General features: G+C 36.5%; 1 long non-coding RNA gene across 2 annotated transcripts in view; it reads left to right on the forward strand.

Moving 5' to 3' along the window:
* Positions 1-23,404, forward strand: part of LOC103883795 — a 100,867-nt gene that overhangs the window by 20,608 nt on the left and 56,855 nt on the right. For both annotated transcript variants that reach the window (XR_001901905.3, XR_001901903.3), the window contains exon 4: positions 9,627-9,715. This is a non-coding gene — a long non-coding RNA (uncharacterized LOC103883795). The remainder of the gene's footprint in view (positions 1-9,626; positions 9,716-23,404) is intronic.

The raw sequence follows: 23,404 nt of genomic DNA on the forward strand, positions 1-23,404 counted from the left end.
ACTTGGCTATTGGTCTTAATAAGATACTGTTAGTTTCATGTAGTTTCATATCACTAGACTCATTTCTAGAAAATATTTCTTTCTCATAAGAAATATTTTCTTGAATTCAATCAGAATAATGAGCTTTTCCTTGAGTAAACATTCTTAAATTCCTATGAAATATCAATTAATGAATCCTGATAAATAATGCTGAGCATCCAATATTACATGAAGACTCAGGAATTGATTTCCATTAGCTAAAAGTTCCACAGGGTCAGTGGTTATCTTCTTCATTGTGGTCTCAGTGTCTATATGGTAGGCACTCAATTAATGACTGGAAAAAAAGTGAATGAGTGTTAAATTAAGGTTTGAAATTCGTTACTCTTAAGTGGCATTGGAGGAGATGCAAAGGCTAAAAATCAGAAATTCTGGTTTTGCGACTTGGCCATTTGCGTAGCCTTGAGAAAGGCACTTGATAGCTGCTGGTTTCCACACCCCTAAAATGAAGGGGTTGAAATAGACGGTTTCTAAATTCCCTTGCGGCATTATTCCAGTGTGATCTCTAGGAGGAGCAGCATCATCTCATTTATGCAATAAATATTTATTGAGCACTTTGCTAACACCATGCTGAAGTAAATAACACAGAAGTTAGGACATAATGGGAAAAATAACTTGAGTAAATGGATAAACTTTGATAAATACTGTGAAGGGAATGCACTAGGCTTTTTCAGGGAATGTAACATGAAGGGAATCTGGTCTAGATTAGGAGTCTGTTGGGATCTCTCTGGGCATGTGATATTTCTGTAATTCAAAGTATGAGTTAGGCAGAGGATAACAGGTATGAAAAGTATTATTAGAAGATAGTAAATAAAGTGAAAACCCAGAGGAACCAAAATAAAACATTATGTGGTAGGAGCATACTGGATGATGTTAGAAAGCAGCAGATGAGGAAGAAGAGAAGCAAATTAGGAGGCCCATGCCATGGTCCAGAGGAGCGGCAAAGTAGGTAGGGACTAAGGTGAGGCAGTGAACTGGGGAAAAGTGGATGAAACTGAAATTTATCTTGTGCCCACAGCCAACAGTACTTGGATAGGCTTTTTATGAAGCATGAGTGATCAGGCAGCATCAAGTGATTCCTAAAATTCCTGCTTGCTTGACCCACTGAGTAATGGAAGTCTCATTAGTTAAGGTGAAGAATTCAAGTGGGCAGGAGATTTGTGCATATAAAGTTTGACTTGTGGACATTAAGTGGAGATATCAAGCAGGCAACTGGATGTACTGAGCTCAGGGGTGAGGCTAGGAGTCATCAGAATATATAGATGGCATTTAAATTATAAAATTTGGAGCAATAAGTGCAAATATTTTAAACCTAAAGCAACTCTAATACTTTTTATTTCAAGAGGTATTTAATGTTATCTGATCCATTAGAATGTCTTTTTCAGTTGAGGTGATATATGAAGTAGTCATTAATAGCCAAAAGTTTTAGTGGCAAGACTGTGCAGAGATTTTTGTCTTTTTAAATCCACATTTTCCAAATATTACAGAAATATTTTTGTATCAAAGAGTAGTCTTTGATTAGAGATATATTTATGTAATATATACATTTAAATGTGAATTTGCTCCATGAAACGCAGATGGGAGAAATGTCACATTTTAATATTTTGTGTTACTCCAACTTCACAGGCTTTTATCCTCCATACTCTACTGGTGGGAAATTCAACCTTAGTTTTGCTTTTCTGAAAAAGTTCTATTCTTTCAATGGCCTTGACAGAATTCCAGAAATTTACCTGGTCAGAAAACTTGACCAAGGACCCTCTGAGCTCTTCACTTTCCTATAGTAGACTGCTCAAGCCATCTATGGCTTCATCAGGCACTGAGAAGCTATCTTTGCCTTAAAGAAAGCTGCATAGGATTTAATTTTGAAAAACAGTTTGGGCTGATCTTCCAATCAGAATTCATAATATGTTGCTCACTTCTTCAACAGCCTAGGAATAAAAAACTTGGCTAAGAAAATCTCTCTCTTGTTTTATAACACCCTTTGCATTTCTACATGGGTTTCTTGGATAGAGGGATCCAGGCTGTGAGCACTACAGGCCCTTCCTGTACTCCGGAGAGGCTGGTGCTGTCAGATCACAGACAAGCCCTCTTCTACCAAGTGTCCATCACCAGGGAGAATTTCAAGATTTTCTTCTTTCCTAACAGGATGAGAGACTATTTTCTTGTGGGACCAGGCAATTTATCTCCCATGCTGTGTCCTCATATGACAAAAAGAACTCTGTTCTCTTCAGCCCCTTATAAGGGCACTAATCTCATTCATGAAATTTCTTCCCTCATGACACAAGCATTCTATCTATAGCAGGTACCCTAGCCAGAGCCCTCCAGATCAATCTATTGTTATAGTCTATATATTCAGACATCTTTTCAACCAGCCTCCTGGTGTTTATCCAAAAGGCTGACATACCCTGCTCTCTGGTGTTCAACCACATCCAGGAGCCTGTTTGATTACTTGAGACATTCATTCAAAGTCACTAAAGTAGTAATGGCTTTGATAGCATGAAGATCACCAAGATTTGGTCCTAAGACAGCCCATTGACTGCCCCCCATTGCTAAAGTATTTGGTAATACTTCCCAGCCACAGTTCATATGTCTCTTAGGCTGGGAGTATCATTCTTGGAAAATGAATTCAATTATTGATAATTTGCTTTTTTCATCAAAAGGAGTACAGCATTCCTGTGTGTTCCTTTTATTTAGCGAGAGATTTTCTTCTGAGAAATTCAGGGTCTGAGATAAGAACATCAAAAATCAATTTCCATGCTCCTCCATTTTTGGTATTTTTCTAGTAATGAGAGAGAAATATATCTCTTGGGCAACAAAACTGCACTCATCTTTTTTTTTCCTTTCTCAAATTTTTGAATATTGTTCTATATTTTCTTAGGAGATTCAAATCATTCTGTACATGCTTTCAAACCTAGTTCTGTTACATCTGTTTTCTCACATTCATCTTTTTCAGCATCCACATTCATCTTTGCACAACAGTTTTCCAACAGGGTCACAGCTGTGACTGGTTTCTCCGACAGTCTAAACTCAGTGGGAAGTGAATATGAAACCATTCTATTTTTCTCCAGTCACTTACTGCAACCATACTCAGATGAATCTCTTTTTCTTATAACTTAACAACGTCTTGGACAGATTAACATCTTAGACATCTTGGACAGATATGGGTCACTTTAGATTATTTAAAGTGAGTCCATTTTAAGACTGTAATTTCCTGTCTGATTGAAACATTAGCCCCTCCTTTTTCCCCAGTAGATCTGAAATGGGGAGTGATCATGATCTCCTCTTTTTTTCTTCTTTTACTTGTGTGGAGTGAGGCTGGGACTGGAATCCCTCAGGATAACTCTTCTCTCTTTTCTCTCTTCTTATGCTATATAGCGCTTCCTGTGAATGGAACAGGGAGCAGAAGATGGAGAATATATCACCATTGTCACTGACTACTACTGTCAATCATCACTCTTTCTTTGACTAACACTGACTTGCTGTTAGCTTTGCTGTGCTGGCTCTGAGTAGAGGCAGGTGTGTATTTTCAGAGGGCCCTATGGGGGCCTCCTATTCCACAGTTTTTGGCATGAGAGATCTGGTTGCAGCTTCAGCTCTTCCAACTGTTTACAGAATTATCTAGTGTTGCCTCAGTCAGCAGCCAGCCTTCCTGGGTGGCAAGTCTGCTCATGTCTTAAGACTGTGTGTTGTTCTAGTTATTTGTGATTTGCTTCAGGATATACGCCTGGTAGTTGTTGTCACTTTATGTCCAGTATTTGGCCCTAGCAGTCAATTCTGGGCTTCTGAAAGAAACTCCACTCAAAAATAACATTGCTTTAGTCACGATAGGATAGGTTGTGTTGCAGTTGCAATTACAACATCTCAGTGACTTAACACAGTGTTTATTTCTTGCTTGTTTTATAAGTCCAACACGGATTAGTTGGACAGCTCTGCTCATTATAGTCAGTCAAGAACCCAAAACAATGGAGGATCCATTTTGTCATATACCTGCATAATTACAGAAAGAGGAAAAGAGAACATGAGGAATGTCACTTTCCTAAAGCTTCTACCTGGAAGTGACATAAGTCACTCTTTATTGGTCAATGTGTGCAATATTTCTAAGCCTACCCTCAAAAAGAGTGAAGTGTAACACTTTCATGTGTTAGGAAGGAGAATGGGAACACTTGTGAATAGCCCTAATGACTGCCAAAGGCTGACCTTTCTGGTCCCCAAATATTTGGTTCCCCCTTACCCAAAAGTTCCATCCAGTGACTGCATTCATTGTCGAGTCCAGGATCTCTGAATGGTGCTCCACAATCTTTTTATCACATCTGGGCATGGCTCCTCTTAGTCTGCAGACCTGTAAGTGCAATTGAAAATTGTCTATCTCTTATACACCCATTATACAATGGTGGGAGAGGGATAGGATAACAACAACAACATCCTCATTAAGTAAGGGGAAAGAGTATGAGACACAAAGCACTGCATAGCAATTCTGAAATCCAGTCAGGCCTACACTGACAGTGAAAAATGTTATTTAATGAGACCCCAATTCTGCCATTTGGGAGGGCTTCCCGTTCACTACTCCCCGTGGTTCCTGGCTCTGCTGCTTAGAATATTCTTCCTTTTCCGTTACCCTTTGATGTAATCTAAAGTAGACACTGGAAAAGTTGTCTGCCATTGAGTGCTGAGCAGTTTTATCAGTCTGCTTCCTAACTGTGGAAGGTTGGAGACTTAAAATTATTTTAAGACGCTGACCTTTTTCAGTTTAGGTATGTGGTTCCTTTGGTAGTGTAACTGTATTAACACATAGCATCATATGCATTAGATTACATTCAATGTTGTATGCCAACAACCACATATAGTTTGGTTTTAGACATACTAATTAGATTTATTGTATTTCCCCTCTGTCTCCACCCTCTGTTAATTAGGAACCTACCAGGTTGGTTTTTTTTTTTTTTTCCTTTCTTCTAAACCATTTTTTCAATGGAAAGGAATAAGTAAGCATTAGGCCTTTAGTTGCACTTGCTCATCTTGCCTTCTTAATCTAGCTAGAGCTTGTAAGAATGGGTTTGAAAGCTATACTCTTTATTTTATCCTCATTGAGTTATAATTGGCCTTGTCATTTTAAGACGTTCTCAAGCTTTTCTTGACAAGTTGAAAAAGGAAAAATAGTAGCCTCTTGCAGCTTTGTATGTATATGTGTATTTTTGCTATTCAATTTTTATTTCTATAAAAGAAAGTGGCTGAAGTTAACCAATTCTTTTCTGAACTCATCTCTTCTTCATAATACCTTATCAAATGAAGCCAACAGCAATCAGCACAGCTCACAAAGCTAACATTATTTTCTGATCTCTTTTATGAAAGCTGCAGGCCTTTTAGATACTTCGTCTTCCTTCCAAGCCACTATAGGAAGCAGTTTTACCAAAAGGACTATTGATTATAATCCTTCTAGCTTCCTTGCTACTTACCACTTGATTGCTAAGCAATTCTGTGTATTAATAGCTTTATATTATGCATTATGACTACATCTCACATTGGGTTCCGATTTCTATACCAATCAGAATGTGTTCATTATTCTGTATATTGCAGGTAGAGCTTACAAGAATATGTTGTACTAACAAACATCTCTAAAATTTAAGTGGTTTAATCCAACAAAATTTATTACAATTCAAATGGATTAACTCAAAAAATTATTTCTTGTTATGGTTACATGTCTAACACAGGACAAAAGAAGAGCTTTGTTCACATAGTTGTTCAGAGATTCAGGTTGATGGAGGCTTCAGTTGATGGATGTTCCATGTAACTAACTTTCATTGGCTATAGCTACTCACTTGGCCATGCGTAACTTCAAATTGATTAGGGAAGACTAATACTACCAGATGCCTGGAAAGAAGACTGGAATGTTTGTGAACGATCCTAATTAGCTGTAGCTTGTAACATTTTAATTTGCCCATGTGTTGTGCAGATGTGAGATATACAAGGATTTTTTAGCAATTCTGATATTTCTTTAAACCTGCTTCTTCCATAGTATTCCCATTCTACTTAATAACAATTCCATTTGTTAAATTATTTGATCAAAAATTGTGTATCTTTCACAATTATCTTTTTATTGCACCCAGCATTCACTAGAATACCAATCCTATTGGTTTTACCTTCAAAATATATCCATAATTTTATTGCCACTTCTTACTACCTTCATCCCTACCAAGATCTAAGCTACTATTATTGTTAATCTTCTAGCTGGTTGCCCAATTTCTGCAATTTAATCCTGTGTAATTATTCTTAACATGCTTATCATATTAATGCTTTCAATGCATAAAACATATAACTTGTTTGCTCAAAACTCTCCAAAAATATCACATTTTACTGCATGACCCAGCACCTTCTAAATTCTTCTGTCCCTCTCAAGTCTTTCCTTTTTACATTCCTTTCCTCAGTGTACTCCAGCTGCATTATTTTCCTTACAACCCCTTAAACATACAATCACTTCCTGCTCATTTTCTTCTTCAAGAGATCCAGTAACTTACTCTCTCACCTCTTTCAGGTGTTTGCTCCTTTGTCAATGAAATCTTTGCCAACCAACACATTAAAATGTCCACACCTCCAACACCCTCTCCCCGCTTTCTGCATTCGTAGCAATTATCACCATCTAATGTATTTTTACTTATTTATTTTATCATCTCTATCCACTAGAATGTTAAACCCAGCAGAGCAAGAGGGCTTGTTTCTTTTACCTTTTCTCTTTCCCTTCCTCCTCCTTATTCTTCTTAATTACTATTATTTTTTTTTTCAAAAAATATTTTTATATTGCTGTATCTCTAGTACCTTAAACAGAAAAACAGTGCCTGGAACATAGTAAGTATTCAGAAAAGTTTGTCAAACACATGAGTAGAATATTGGAGCATAAAACATGAAACCTAACTGAATAACCACACTGCAATTGTTGTAAACGGTAAAACTGACTTTTCATATTGGTGAAGAAAAGAAGGATTTGCCATAATGAGTAGTTATGTAGAAAAATATAAATTAGGATTTCCTCAAAAGTTGCTGCTCACTCCAAAACAGATTGCAAATATATACAAGATTTAAATTTTTGAAAAATTATAAAATACTAAAATAAATTACTGGAATATGGGAAAGTATTTATGAGCATGGTGTAATAGCTGGAAACTATAAAATAAAGGATTGATAAATCCAGTTTATCAATTAGAATATATGCAATTCAATTGCATATCACTATAAACAAATTGTGTATGGCAAATGTACCATAAAAAATCAAAACAAATAAATAGGAGAACAAAAATCTTTCAGACTTATAAGACAGACAAATAGTTAACTTTCTTGCTATATGATATAATCACTTCTTCCAATTCAAGACAAAAGGAAAAAGAAAAACCCAAACAATGAAATGCATAAGGAATATGACCAGAGAGGAAAAGAAATAGAAATGGCTCTTAAACATATTTTAAAAATCACAATCTCACTGCTAATACTGCAAAAAAGCAAATTAGAACTGCAATGAGATACAATTTTTAAAAACATATTATTGGTAGAAATAACTTGTTTTTAAACATCTGGTGTTTGACAAATAGGATAAAATTATACTTCTAGGAGAAATGATAAACACCAGATTAAAAATAAAATCTATCATAAGCCATAAATGCAAATAAAATTCCATCACAAATTTGTTAAGCACTTTCTGTTAACACTTCATTTTCCCAGGGAATACCGATATTCTTTAAAAAGTTCTGAGATTCTCCGCATAAGGAGAAGAAATGATGATGCCCATTCCTTTACTCTGATTGGATTGGGTGCTGAGTCAATGAAGAGTTTTCTTTGGATTCTTGATACATTATGGAAAGATCGTTGAGAAGATTTTGTTTCGTTTCTTACCAGGAAACATATTTACTGAGAGAAAAACCTTGTTTAGCTTGTACTTAACAGACAGAGGGATTATCAGGATCATACCATTATGCAAACCATAGATATAAGAGTAATAGAGCTGCCTATTCAATTTTGGGGACCCATCAAAGGTGGTGGATTCTCCATAGGCAGCATGGCTGTTATGCCTTATTCTCGTTCCTAACACCTCTATACCAGTGCCTTTTTGCTGGCAGAATTCTTGACATTGATTTATCTTATTGTCTGTGGCAGCTGAGCTCTAGAGCTTTTGCTCAAATGAAAAGGCAACAAATTAATGCAATATTTCTTCTTGGATGTCTGGAGGAAGAAAGAAGGACCTTTAGAACAACTGGACAGGATGCTTAGCTGTTTGACACAATGCTTTTGAATTCTTTCACATTCTCCCCCAATCCCTCTTCTTTCCTGCCTGCTTCTAACTCATCTAGGTCTTCCCACAGAGGTCTCCCGCACCCTCCCAGTCTGGCCATGTTTTCCCCAGGCACTAGAATTGGAAGTACTTTCTGTTAGGCAGGACTGGATTTTCAGTAAGGCCAGTAGGAGGATATGTAGAAAGAACAGGCTGTGGGGGCAGTGAAGCTGTTTCTAAAATCTTGCCTTGAGGCTCAGAACATAAACCTAAACTACTAGTAGGAAGCCATAAATCCTTGATTTCAGTGAAAGGATTGTAATATACTTTTTACAGCTCACAAGGAGGTTAACAGAAAAACATTTATCTTGTCTAACCTTGTAAAATTGTTCCAGAAACAGACTAGAAGGGGACAAAAATGATGGGAAAGCACTAACTACGAAGTCACTGTTCTTACAGGCAGTCCTCTGCAGGAGGGAGCTATGCATCCACACAAAAATGCTTTCATGGTCTGGCTCCATTTCTTTGGCTTGGATGGGAGGCCAGATTCAAGGGTTTCCTTCAGGGAGATCTGCTTGAGATTTCATTTACCCTGGGCCCCACTTCACTACAGTTATATTTTTCTGTCTCTGATAATGATGATCCGTAAACAGTCATGGCCTCTCTGTGGCAACCCAGATGTGAGTTATACACTATGATGCAGAGAGAATTAAAAAAAATAAATTGGCCCAGTATTTTCTTTGCGACATTTAGAATTCCTTTGAGAGGAATTTTCCAACTTAAAGGTCTTTTTTTCCTCTCATAAGTATTTTATAAATCTTGCAGAATGATTAATCATTCTAAATAAAACATTAACTACTCAATGTCTAAATAAGGTATTTGAAAGGCAAAAAGGTCTTTGTCTCTTCTTGAAATAAAACATTTCTAACAATTTTTAGATGAAAGGATACTAATGTTCTTAGGTTGAAATGTGTCAAAAAATTTGAGACAATAGGGATGAAACCTATTTACCTGGTGACCTGGCTGTATTACTGCTCTGCATTTATGTTTTGTTAAATGATTTGTAGCATATTGAGCCTGGGAGGCCTTAGCAGTGTTCCAATGCATTCCATTATATTTTCACTGCTAACATAATTACAGACATCTACAGAATATCAAGTATGTATAAAAATGAATCATTCTATTTCTGCTGGCTTAACAAGCTTCTCGAAAGAAAGAGAGAGAAAAAAGGAGTGTGTCTATTAATAAGGCTCCTCTCCTTCCTCCTTTCAGTTTCCCAGTATAGGGTATTTCTTTAGCTACTATGACATTACCTTCTTTATTTTTTTCTCATTTCCAGGTTTAGTGAATAATAAACTTCCAAACTTCCTTCCTTCACAACAACTGACCATGACTAACTCTTTGTGAAAGAACTCTGAACACTATAAGGTACTGTAGTAATGTTAAGTAAACTTTGCCATAGGAAGAAAAAGGAAAAGGAATAGAAATAAAATGGTAGAAATAAAAAGGAGAAAAAAGGCATAAATAGAGAAAAGTTTAATTATGTAGTGATAATTATGGGAGAGACAAAATATAAGGTAAGTTTTATTCAGAGATAAGAAAATTATGGTTCCAGTGATCCCTGATTCAAATATTAACATAATTTTGATGAGTGGGCAAAAATATGAGATGACTAGAAAATGGAAGAGATACCTGGTCCTTTTAATTATCATTTTCTTTATATGACTTGGGAAACCAATAATTTGGGTAACTTAACCAAGTAGTTCTCAACTGAGTTGTTTTACCTTCCCCAGGGGGGATATTTGTCAATGTCTGGAGACATTTCTTGTTGTCACAAATAGGGGGAGGTGTGTTACTTGTGTCTAATGAGTAAAGGCCAGGGATGTTGAGGAATATCCTCTAGCACACAGGACAGCCCCATGTCCTCACAAGAAGAATTATTTGGCCCCAAAGGTAAAAAATGCTGACGTTGAGAAATCTTCGCTTAATCCAATTCATTTTTAAAACCAAAATGATGGGTTTTAAAACCCCAAATAAGCAAACACACGTAAAAACTGAGCTTCATATAATCTTCAGTCATTCCTTCTTTTTGGTCTGTTCTGTGATCTAGTACTATTGAACTATCCAGAGCCCCACTACATGGGACTTTATGATCCTGTACTTTAGTACTTTTTTCCTTTTTCCTTTCCACATTTAAGGATCTTCAAGACTTTTCTTATGTATTACCTCTCCTGTGAGAGATTTTCTGTGACATTGCCTCTACAAGACTTTGTCTCCTAGGAAAGGTGAACTATATTCTAAACAACCAGTGTCTATGCCTTTACTATGTACTAACTGTATTAGTCTATTTTCATGCTACTGATAAAGACATACCCAAGACTGGGAAAAAAAAAAAGAGGTTTAATTGGACTTACTCTTCCACATGGCTGAGGAGGCCTCAGAATCATGGTGGGAGGCAAAAGGCACTTCTTACATGGCAGGGGCAAGAGAAAATGAGGAAGAAGCAAAAGCGGAAACCCATCAGATCTCATGAGACTTACTCACTATCACAAGACTAACAGGAGAAAGACTGGCCCCATGATTCAATTACCTCCCCCTGTGTCCCTCCCACAACATGTGGAAATACTGGGAGATACAATTCAAGTTGAGATTTAGGTGGGAACACAGCCAAACCATATCACTCACATTCTATTATTTGTTCACATGCAACCACCTTCCCCAGACTACGAGCCCTTGAGGGCTCTTTCCTGGATATCTCTCAGGTTTCTCAAACTCAACCTCAACAAAACCAAATTTATTTCTCTTTCTAACTCATTTCTTTTTGCAAATGCCCTGTATTAAGATAAATATACAACATGAGGATCATTGTACACCTTTTTTTGTTTCTCAAATGACTAAACTCTAAATCGCTTTCAAATTCCTCCTTCTCATTTCCGTAACCGCTGCTTTACTTCAGAAATCTAGCTCATCATTCTGTTGCTTCCAGAATTTTTTTAAATGTAAACCTCTCCTGTCCCCTGGTTAAATTGTTCAAGGGTTCAATGGCTCTTCATTATTGGTAAATAAAATCCATACTCTGTAGACTGATAGTACAGAATCCTTCATAATATTACTCCATGATATTATCTCCCCAGCCTTATCTCATCTCACACCTACATATGTGCTCCCAGCACACCAGTTTGTGGTTTCTTAAATTACTATGCTTTGTCCAGTGCTTTTACCTGTTTTGTTTCCCTTGCCTAAAATCACCTTATGTCCCAATCCCTTTTGTCATTCACCCACTGTCATCCACCATGCACATCTCTCCCTAAAGTATCACTTTTATCTTCAGGATGGATTGGTGTCCTTTTTCTGGGTTCCCAGCTCTTTCTGCCTGTATTTCTAGCACAGCTCATTTTTCCTAGTATTGCCAGTGTCTGTCATCCCTATTAGATTGTGACTTATTTAAGGAAGGAGAAGGTATGACATCCCTATCTTCCTATTGCCTATCACAGTACTTGTTACAGAAGAGTCAATAAACATAAAGCCTTTCGTGTGGAAGGTAATCAGTAAATACATATTCAGTTAAGCTGAATCTCAGAGGAAGAGTCCATTGGAAATACATCTGGAGGTGTCGTGGTTGCAACATCTTCAGGTGTCTTTCATGTATGAATATCACTTAGTGGAACAAAAACTCAAATTGTCTCTCCAAAGTATGAAGCTCCAGTCTCTTGGTTTGTCTGCCATGTTGACTTCTGCTAATCTTCATTCCTATGCTATCTTTTAGACCTTATTTAATAATTCAAACTCACAAAGATACCGTTTAATTACTTTGTTGAGTGGAATTTAGTTTGGCTTTTAGAAAAGTACCCTAACTCTTTCCAGCCACAGGTTATAATTTAGTCAGAGTATTGTGGTAGCAGTGGTTGGAGAATGAATGTGGAGGTGATGGTGGTCTATGACGATATTGCAGGAAGCACATAAATGGCAGGAGCAACGTCCAAGTACACAATGTGAGAGAAAGGATAACTGGGTGTTAGGTGAGGTCCAACAATGAGATAATCCAAGTAGCATTTCCAGCTTTCAGCTACTACAGGAATTTTGAAGATTTAAAAATAGATATAATATGTTCCTTGTTGCATTCCCAGACATGGAAGGGCTCTTCTGTCACATTCTCAGACTCTGTGGGTCCTACAAGACATATAAAATAGAGAATGGGTGTTTAAGTCTGGACAAAACGGAGGCACAAATTAACGTTCCACATTCCAAAAGGAAAAAGAAAAACCTCGAAACAAAATCACATCACTCTATATCCTTGCAGACATAGCTGAGGTTAATGTTAAAAGTGTTAAATCAGCTCTGTTTTTTTTTCTCTTTCTGAGAAGTAAAGTATTGGGGGAAAGGAGGAAATAAAGTTTAGGCGGGTGAATACATGACTTATAGTTTATATTTTATAGAAAAATGTAGTTCTGGAAAAAATGTTGAAAATTGTATTATTACAAATTTTGAATGCAGGTACATTTTATCAAAATGAAAGTCAAGTAGTTCACCACCCAAAAAGCATTCATCATGCTTTTTGTTGATGCTAAATGTTGTTATGTAGTTATTTAGTTGTTATTTAGTTGTAATTTAGTTTGTTATTCAGATTTTACTGATGTGTAGGTCAGTTCTGAATTACGCAAATCTTTATGGACTCATGTATGACAAGAAAGTACATAAAAATCTTTTATGTATTATTTTATTATAGTTTAAACTTTTAACAGTGAATATTTTATTCAGCTGTTTATTTCTTAACGTAACAGCTAAATTAAACATAGTGAATTGTATTACCTGAGAAATCACCTATTTATCAGGAAAACTACGCATATTACTGATATTTGATCAAAAAGAGGTTAAGAAATATTTTGCTGAGGAAAAACTGTAAAAAGAATTTTTCTTAGTTTGTGAAAATGAGTGGAAGTCAAGGACAGAGCCTCTTCTATCATTCATAGTGGAAGGATTAGTTTGGTTTTTTAAACATGGGTTTATGGGGAAAATTGAAGGGATGAAAATTTCCACACCACTGATTAAAAACTTGCTTGGGCAAATCCACTTGCCACCCTGTGTTTTAGATGTCCCATGTAAAAAATGAGGTGAGATTAAGTATGCAAAATTTCTCTAAGCTTTAAAATGTAATGATTCTTTTAGCTTCTTAATTGCCTTAAAAAAGTTGATTGAAAAATATATAACACTATAAAATGGGTATTGTAGCACAAGTCTTTGGAAAAATGAACATTATTGAAAATCAAAGGTCAGGTAATATTTAATTTGTTCTTATCTTGCTTTTGTAGTCAAATATTTTTTAAATGAAAGAATAACAGTTCTATATGTTGAACTGTTTAAAGAGGTAGCAAAATACACATTTTGGTCAGATGCTGAAAGTTTGGGTGTTAAAGTCAATGTCTAGTTAAAGATGAGGTTAAACAGCATCATAGAAAGAGTGCCATAGAGAAAAATCTGAAATGTTATCAAAAAATTTAATTGTTATTAAATTTTTCATGTTAAAATGTTAAACATTTTAAAGAGGCAATTTATGCAGGAGCAATGATCTCTGAGCACTGTCAACAACAAATTTCTCTTGAGATTCCTCTAAACCATATTTATGTTGAATTAATGTTAGTGGAAGAGCCTTACTTTTCTCTAGCACCACCATTGTTTTTTCTTCATATTCTTTTTAATTTCTAGATAGTAGAAACTTTTCATTGTCATTGCCAATGTGATTTTGGATTCCCACCCTAAAATCCTGGCTATCTTGAGATGTTAAATCTTGAAATGTTAAATTAATATTCTGCTTTTAGTTCATCTTGACATGTAAACATTGCAAACTGGTACTACACTCCTTGAAACATTTATGACCTAAAAATAAAAAGATATAGGTACATGAGAAAACACCAAGACATTAATCTTTCCTAAACATTGTAACTTTTGTTATATAATCACTTATTTATGAAACCAAAACCCAAAAAACTCGTAAAATGTTTTGTCTTCATATACATGTGTCCAATTCATTTGGTTGCAAAACGTTATCTGAACTGACACCCATCTCTTTTTAATGTTTATTTACTTAGAATGACTACCATACTGGGAAAGTATTAATGTGTTTGATTACAATTACTTCCCAGATCTACTGGGGAGTTTACATAACACATATTACATATACCATGTAACCTATCTAATAACTGAATAATTCTGAATTCTACAATACATCCTACCCCAAAGATTTCAGATTTTCCAGTTGTTAGGAATATGCTGTGGAAAATTGTGTTTTCCAAAGATGTCCTCAACAAAATTTCCCATTCCACACTTTGTTTTAGAACCTTGCCACTCTTCCATCCAGAGGTGGTGTCTAATTCCTTTCCCCTGAATTTTGGCATATTTAGCAACATTTTTTATAACCAATGGAATGTGGCATTGGTGATGCTATGTGATTTCTGAGACTAGATTTGAAAATGCCACAAAATTCCCTTGTTCTTACAGGATACTCACTCTTGGAAGCCCTAAAAATGTATTAAAAGGTTCACTCTGGGATCCCGGTTCCACAGTCTTAGTTGCGTTTTCAGCCAATAAACTGTACTAATGTGTCAGCCACATGAGCAAGACATCTTAAAAGTGAACTCTCCACTTTCTAGTTGAATGACTAGGTGACACTATGCTTAGTCCTGCTCAAATTTCAGACCATGAAATTTGAAAGCATTCATAAGCAAATAAATATTTTTTGCTGTTTTAAGCCACTTGGGGTAGTTAGCTATGTAGCAATAACACTAGAACCCTAACCTGCCTTACAAGCAATTCAGTTGTCCTGGGAAGACCATGCAATAAAGAAGCCCAAACTATCCCACGTGGAGATCTCATGGAGAAGCTCTGGGACAATGTTTAGAAAAAAGATACCTGGCCAGTCACCTGGTCCAGCTCCAGCCAACATTTGACTGCAGCCACATGAGACGCCTGGGTTAGAACTTCCTATTCAATATCTTCTTGAGTTCCTGATCAACAGAAACTGTGATTGGAAATACAACAATTGTTTTGAGCTACTAAGTCTTGAAGTTATTTGTTACATAGTGATAGATAACTGGAACATCTGCACATAATTTTTAGAAAACAAAAAGGAAAACTATGAACTTTAAGAAACAGAAGAGGCAGCAGTTTCAAAACCATTTGTACAGAAGACCAAGCTAACTCTGATAGTCCCTGTAGTCATGGGTTCTGGGGCTCTCACTCTTTTTTTTTTTTTATTATACTTTAAGTTCTGGGGTACATGTGCATAACGTGCAGGTTTGTTACATATGTATACTTGTGCCATGTTGGTAGACCTAATACCATAAAAACCCTAGAAGAAAACTTAGGTAATACCATTCAGGACATAGGCATGGGCAAGGACTTCATGTCTAAAACACCAAAAGCAACCGCAACAGAAGCCAAAATTGACAAATGGGATCTAATTAAACTAAAGAGCTTCTGCACAGCAAAAGAAACTACCATCAGAGTGAACAGGCAACTTACAGAATGGGAGAAAATTTTTGCAATCTACTCATCAGACAAAGGGCTAATATCCAGAACCTATAAAGAACTCAAACAAATTTACAAGAAAAAAACAAACAACCCCATCAAAAAGTGGGCAAAGGATATGAACAGACATTTCTCAAAAGGGGCTCTCACTCTTATCTCTCTCAAAGAGGATAGACCTTCACAGAGTATGTACCAGTATGCACATATGCATGGGACCACAAAGAGGAGGGTGATTAATTCTACTCTGTAGCATTTGTGAGCACTTTGCAGGACAAATCATATTTAAACTGGATCTTGATGGGTAGTTATGAGTTTTCTGCAGGTTCCAAAGTGTGTGTTGACATGTGCTGTGGCTACGTGGCCAGAGAGAATAGGAAAAAGAGAAACAATTGTGAGAATAGTTACTTAGAGTTCCAGTGGCTTATTGTTGGTTTCTGTGCTTCCTGATGCCCCATTAAACTTTCCTTAAAAAATTTCCTTCAGAAAGATATTTAAAATAATTGAACTTTTTTTTTAAAACTAGCCATCAAAAGTCTTGACTAAGACAATTCATCTTTTTAGCGGTTTCTGTATTCTAGATATAATGATATTCATATTGCATATAAACCTGTTTAATTTTTACAACTGCTTTTTGAAATGAATATCATTATTCACATTTTGAAAATAGGCAAGTGGAGACTTAATAACCTGTTATAAAGTGAGTATCCTGGATTTCAAATTTGGACTTTTGCTCTTCAGTGTATAATGACTCTAATATATGATCTTACTACCTTTATAGCTCACCTCGTGTGTGTGTGTACGTGTGTGCGTGTCTGTGTGTGTGTGTGTATGTATTAGGTGAGCCATAAAGATGATATACACACACATTTGTATATCAGGTGAGCTACATATATATGTCTGTGTATATATTATATAAATGTGTGTATACACACACTTACATATTTGTGGTGTCCATACTTTTTTGTGTGGACATATTTTATCCCCTAAATTTAGAGTAAGGCAGAATTTGTATTTATTTTTCTTTTCTTTTAGAGCTGGCATTGTGTTTTGTCTAGGGTAGATGCTCTGAATGTTTAATTGACTCAATTTATAAAAATAATTTAAAAAGCTATTGGAAGATAAAAGTTTTAGATGATGTTAAGACTTGGATGAAAATGAGAAATGGACATGTTTCTTCTGTTTCTTTCCTTGGGAGGGAGGAAAGAAGTCTGTGACCTCTGGGTGTGTTGAACTTTCAGGGTATCTATAGTAGGCTGGAGATCTGGAAGGCCCTGCTGGAAGAGCTACTTATCTTTGTTTTTTAGCTGTTCTCTAAGATAAAATAGACGTTTGAAAACAATTCTTGAATTCTTTGTAGATGACTGAATTTAATATTATTGCCTTTAAAAAGCTCTTGCCTTTGTACAGCAAGATTCTCCTTAAATACTAAAAAAGCTCTTGTTTCTACATTGTTATTATTTACACTCTTCTCTTGCCTCAGATACGCCTATTTCTTTCTTGTCATTGTGATAAATAGTGACAATAACAAATCTAATAATTAGTTGACTAACGTCTTTTGGAATACGGATAAATTAGATATATGCATATAGATTCTATGATATAATTTCAATTCATTCAATTTTTCTTAAATCTTTATCTCCATAAGATCCCTCAGGTTAGCCTAATATATTGAATAGCTTTTCAAGTTGAATCACAGGATGATAGAATTTGGTACTTGGAAAAAGAAAAAGTTTGAAAAGTGAGATCTAGGCTTTACAAAAAAACAAATAAAGACAAAAACCTCTCCAGGTGCCCCGCAAAGCCAAGCCAGGATTGAAAACCAGCATTCAATTCCTTTATTTTACCAATGAAATAATTAGGTTATAGGGAGCGTTGGTAGAATGACACATTTTATACCAAGTTCTCACGTGCTACTGTTCCTCTTCATTGTTGAACTTTATCCTCTTTCATTGCAAGACGACTTTATCCACATGGTAGCAAATGCGTTTGCCAATGATTTACATATTTGACACCTCATTATTCTGAAGGCCCTGAGAAGAGAATGACCTCAAGCTTTCCTTAGGACTGAAATAAGATATCCTAGAAAGGGATTCAACATGAACTGGGCACAAACCCTAAATCAAGTTGGACCGGGGGACAGGGTTACACTGTATTGAAAGAAGCACTCCCATATAAATCAGGTTGATAGTGGAAGAGGCAGTTTTTAGAAAAGGAATACTTAGCAAACCATCTCAGTTACCTACTAAAAGAACTTAATAAGTTACTTAATTTTAAAAATACATTACAGATATTTTAAATTTTATTGAAAAATCTTTACATGAAGTATGATATAGTGCTTTCTTGGGAAATATTTAGTTTCTTCAGAGTAGAATCTTCCAATCCCTTGGGCAGTAGGGTAGCCTGAGAACCCCTCAGCTCAACAGACAGACTTTTACTTACTCTCCTTGCATTTAGGCCTTCATTTCATTTCTGTATTTGGGTCAGCAGCTTAAAACATCCTAGTTCAGTTTTGTCTAGTCTAATTTCACCTCCCTTTATATGGCAAAGGAGTAGGAGAGTCTTTTTTTTTTTCATTGTACTTTAAGTTCTAGGGTACATGTGCACAACGTGCAGGTTTGTTACATATGTATACATGTGCCATTTTGGTGTGCTGCACCCATTAACTCGTCATTTACATTAGGTATATCTCCTAATGCTATCCCTCACCCCTCCCCCCTCCCCACAATAGGACCTGGGTGTGATGATCCCCTTCCTGTGTCTAAGTGGTCTCATTGTTCAATTCCCACCTATGAGTGAGAATATGCAGTGTTTGGTTTTCTGTTCTTGTAATAGTTTGCTGAGAATGATGGTTTCCAGCAGTATCCATGTCCCTACAAAGGACAAAAATTCATCTGGCTGCATAGTATTCCATGGTGTATATGTGCCACATTTTCTTAATCCAGTCTGTCACTGATGGACATTTGGGTTGATTCCAAGTCTTTGCTATTGTGATTAGTGCCTCAATAAACATATGGGTGCATGTGTCGTTATAGAAGCATGACTTATAATCCTTTGGGTATATCCCCAGTAATGGGATGGCTGAGTCATATGGTATTTCTAGTTCTAGATACTTGAGGAAACGCCACACTGTTTTCCACAATGGTTGAACTAGTTTACAATCCCACCAACAGTGTAAAAGTGTTCCTATTTCTCCACATCATCTCCAGCACCTGTTGTTTCCTGATTTTTTAAATGATTTTCATTCTAACTGGTGTGAGATGGTACCTCATTGTGGTTTTGATTTGTATTTCTCTGATGGTGAGTGATGATGAGCATTTTTCATGTGTCTGTTGGCTGTATGAATGTTATCTTTTGAGAAGTGTCTGTTCATATCCTTGGCCCACTTTTTGATGGGGTTGTTTGTTTTTTCTTGTAAATTTGATTGAGTTCTTTATAGGTTCTGGATATTAGCCCTTTTTCAGATGAGTAGATTGCAAAAATTTTCTCCCATTCTGTAAGTTGCCTGTTCACTCTGATGGTAGTTTCTTTTGCTGTGCAGAAGCTCTTTAGGTTATTTAGATCCCATTTGTCAATTTTGGCTTTTGTTGCTGTTGTTTTTGGTGTTTTAGACATGAAGTCCTTGCCCATGCCTATGTCCTGAATGGTATTACCTATGTTTTCTTCTAGGGTTTTTATAGTTTTAGGTCTAACATTTAAGTCTCTAATCCATCTTGAATTAATTTTCGTGTAAGATGAAAGAAAAGGATCCAGTGTCAGCTTTGTACTTATGGTTAGCCAATTTTCCCAGCACCATTTATTAAATAGGGAATCCTTTCCCCATTTCTTGTTTTTCATCAGGTTTGTCAAAGATCAGATGGCTATAGATGTGTGGTATTATTTCTGAGGGCTCTGTTCTGTTCCATTGGTGTATATCTCTGTTTTGGTATCAGTACCATGCTGTTTTGGTTACTGTAGCCTTGTAGTATAGTTTGAAGTCAGATAGCGTGATGCCTCCAGCTTTGTTCTTTTGGCTTAGAATTGTCTTGGCAATGCAGGGTCTTTTTTGGTTTCATATGAACTTTAAAGCAGTTTTTTCCAATTCTGTGAAGAAAGTCATTGGTAACTTAATGGGGATGGCATTGAATCTATAAATTACCTTGGGCAGTATGACCATTTTCACGATATTGAGTCTTCCTATCCATGAACATGGTATGTTCTTCCATTTGTTTGTGTCCTCTTTTATTTCACTGAGCAGTGGTTTGTAGTTCTCCTTGAAGAGGTCCTTCATATCCCTTGTAAGTTGGTTTCCTAGGTATTTTATTCTCTTTGAAGCAATTCTGAATGGGAGTTCACTCATGATTTGGCTCTCCGTTTGTCTGTTACTGGTGTATAAGAATGCTTGTGATTTTTGCACATTGATTTTGTGTCCTGAGACTTTGCTGAAGTTGCTTATCAGCTTAAGGAGATTTTTGGCTGAGATGATGGGGTTTTCTAAATATACAATCATGTCATCTGCAAACAGGGACAATTTGACTTCTTCTTTTCCTAACTGAATACCCTTGATTTCTTTCTCTTGCCTGATTGCCTTAGCCAGAACTTTCAACAATATGTTGAATAGGAGTGGTGAGAGAGGGCATCCCTGTCTTGTGCCAGTTTTCAAAGGGAATGCTTCCAGTTTTTGCCCCTTCAGTATGCTATTGGCTGTGGGTTTGTCATAAATAGCTCTTATTATTTTGAGATACGTTCCATCAATACCGAATTTATTGAGCGTTTTTAGCATGAAGGGCTGTTGAGTTTTGTCAAAAGCCTTTTCTGCATCTATTGAGGTAATCATGTGGTTTTTGTCTTTGGCTCTGTTTATAGGCTGGATTACATTTATTGATTTACATATGTTGAACTAGCCTTGCATCCCAGGGATGAAGCCCACTTGATCATGGTGGATAAGCTTTTTTGTGTGCTGCTGGATTCAATTTGCCAGTATTTTATTGAGGATATGTGCATCGATGTTCATCAGGGATATTGGTCTAAAATCCTCTTTGTTTGTTGTACCTGTGTCAGGTTTTGGTATCAGGATGATGTTGGTCTCATAAAATGAGTTAGGGAGGATTCTCTCTTTTTCTATTGATTGGAATAGTTTCAGAAGGAATGGTACCAGCTCCTCCTTGTACGTGTGGTAGAATTCGGCTGTGAATCCGTCTGGTCCTGGACTTTTTTGGTTGGTAGGCTATTAATTATTGCCTCATTTTCAGAGCCTGCTATTGTTCTATTCAGGGATTCAACTTCTTCCTGGTTTAGTCTTGGGAGAGTGTAAGTGTCCAGGAAATTATCCATTTCTTCTAGATTTTCTAGTTTATTTGCATAGAGGTGTTTATAGTATTCTCTGATGGTAGTTTGTATTTCTGTGGGGTCGGTGGTGATATCCCCTTTATCATTTTTTATTGTATCTATTTGTTTCTTCTCTCTTTTCTTCTTTATTAGTCTTGCTAGTGGTCTATCAATTTTGTTGATCTTTTCAAAAAACCAGCTTCTGGATTCATTGATTTTTTGGAGGGCTTTTTGTGTCTCTATCCCCTTCAGTTCTGCTCTGATCTTAGTTACTTCTTGCCTTCTGCTAGCTTTTGACTGTTTGCCCTTGCTTCTGTAGTTCTTTTAATTGTGATGTTAGAGTGTCAGTTTTAGATCTTTCCTGCTTTCTCTTGTGGGCATTTAGTGCTATAAATTTCCCTCCACACACTGCTTTAAATGTGTCCCAGAGATTCTGGTATGTTGTATCTTTGTTCTCATTGGTTTCAAAGAACATCTTTATATCTGCCTTCATTTCGTTATATACCCAGTAGTCATTCAGGAGCAGGTTGTTTAGTTTCCATGTAGTTGAGCAGTTTTGATTGCGTTTCTTATTCCTGAGTTCTAGTTTGATTGCACTGTGTTCTGAGAGACAGTTTGTTATAATTTCTGTTCTTGTACATTTGCTGAGGAGTGCTTTACTTCCAATTATGTGGTCAATTTTGGAATAAGTGTGATGTGGTGCTGAGAAGAATGTATATTCTGTTGATTTGGGGTGGAGAGTTCTGTAGATGTCTATTAGGTCCACTTGGTGCACAGTTAAGTTCAATTCCTGGATATCCTTGTTAACTTTCTGTCTCGTTGATCTGTCTAATGTTGACAGTGGGGTGTTAAAGTCTCCCATTATTATTGTATGGCAATCTAAGTCTCTTTGTAAGTCTCTAAGGACTTGCTTTATGAATCTGGGTGCTGCTGTATTGGGTGCATATATATTTAGGATAGTTAACTCTTCCTGATGAATTGATCCCTTTACCATTATGTAATGGCCTTCTTTGTCTCTTTTGATCTTTGATGGTTTAAAGTCTGTTTTATCAGAGACTAGGATTGCAACACCTGCTTTTTTTGTTTTCCATTTGCTTGGTAGATCTTCCTCCATCCCTTTATTTTGAGCCTATGTGTGTCTCTGCATTTGAGATGGGTCTCCTGAATACAGCAGACTGATGGGTCTTGACTCTTTATCCTACTTGCCTGTCTGTGTCTTTTAAATGGACCATTTAGTCCACTTACATTTAAGGTTAATATTGTTATGTGTGAACTTGATCCTGTCATTATGATATTAGCTGGTTATTTTGCTCGCTAGTTGATGCAGTTTCTTCCTAGCATCAATGAACTTTACATTTTGGCATGTTTTTGCAATGGCTTGTACCTGTTGTTCCTTTCCATGTTTAGTGCTTTCTTCAGGATCTCTTGTAGGGCAGGCCTGGTGGTGACAAAATCTCTAAGCATTTTCTTCTCTGTAAAGGGTTTATTTCTCCTTCACTTATGAAACTTAGTTTGGCTGGATATGAAATCTGGGTTGAAAATTCTTTTCTTTAAGAATGTTGAATATTGGCCCCCACTCTCTTCTGGCTTGTAGAGTTCCTGCCAAGAGATCTACTGTTAGTCTGATGGGCTCCCCTTTGTGGGTAACCCGACCTTTCTCTCTGGCTGCCCTTAAGATTTTTTCCTTCATTTCAACTTTGGTGAATCTGACAATTATGTGTCTCGGAGTTGGTCTTCTCGAGGAGTATCTTTGTGGCATTCTCTGTATTTCCTGAATTTGAATGTTGGCCTGCCTTACTAGGTTGGGGAAGTTCTCCTGAATGATATCCTGAAGAGTGTTTTCCAACTTGGTTCCATTTTCCCCATCACTTTCAGGCACACCAATCAGATGTATATTTGGTCTTTTCACATAATCCCATATTTCTTGGGATTTTATTCTATCACTGTAATAAATCTTTGCCATTAGTAAAATTATCTGCTGAGTCCTGTAATTCCTTCTAGTGAATCACTGAAAGTGTGAGTGGTCATTGGACACTCAAAAAGGTAAGGGCACACCTTAACTCTCGGGTTTATGGTATTCCCAGTTTCTGAATCTCTCTTCAATATCACCTCCCATCAGCTTTCTATCTTTCAGAATGCAATCTGTCACTGCTGCTGCAACAGTGTTGACTAATACAATTTTTCACTACTGTAAGGCCATTTTAGGGCAGATTCGTGTCAGAAAAGATATAAAGAAATGTGGCTAGGCTATTATATATAAGTGGAAGTCCACTAATATCTTTAAGAAGT

Source organism: Papio anubis, chromosome 6 (assembly GCF_008728515.1).
Source record: "Papio anubis isolate 15944 chromosome 6, Panubis1.0, whole genome shotgun sequence".
NCBI lineage: Eukaryota > Metazoa > Chordata > Mammalia > Primates > Cercopithecidae > Papio > Papio anubis.